This window comes from Platalea leucorodia (assembly GCF_965183815.1).
Source record: "Platalea leucorodia genome assembly, chromosome: 12".
NCBI lineage: Eukaryota > Metazoa > Chordata > Aves > Pelecaniformes > Threskiornithidae > Platalea > Platalea leucorodia.
Window position 1 is genome coordinate 12,874,183 of NC_138834.1, and position 389 is coordinate 12,874,571.

The following is a 389-nucleotide window of genomic DNA, read 5'->3' on the forward strand; positions in this document are numbered from 1 at the left end:
CAGAGAGTTCATCTCGAAATAGTGCCATTAAATATTGATGACATATTGGCAAAGGACAGTCCAGCCACAGAGGAGGACATTTAGCCAGTGAGGGGGGGGGGAGAGTGTGAGAGAGACAGAGAGAAAGAAGCACACAGACACCATTCACATGGAATCATAAATCCTCAACTTTTTAGAACATCAGACAACTGCTGGTGGTTGACATTGTCATGACAATTATGGTGCTTGCTGTCTCTTCGCAATCCAAAGTTTGCACTAGACAAATAAACATGCAGAAATACATGTGGTATGTGGAAGAGTTAAATATTGGAAGAGAGTAAAGGCCTTTACTAGTCAGATGACAATGCAAACTCACACCTTCCAAAATGTATTGTGTGTCAGAATGAACA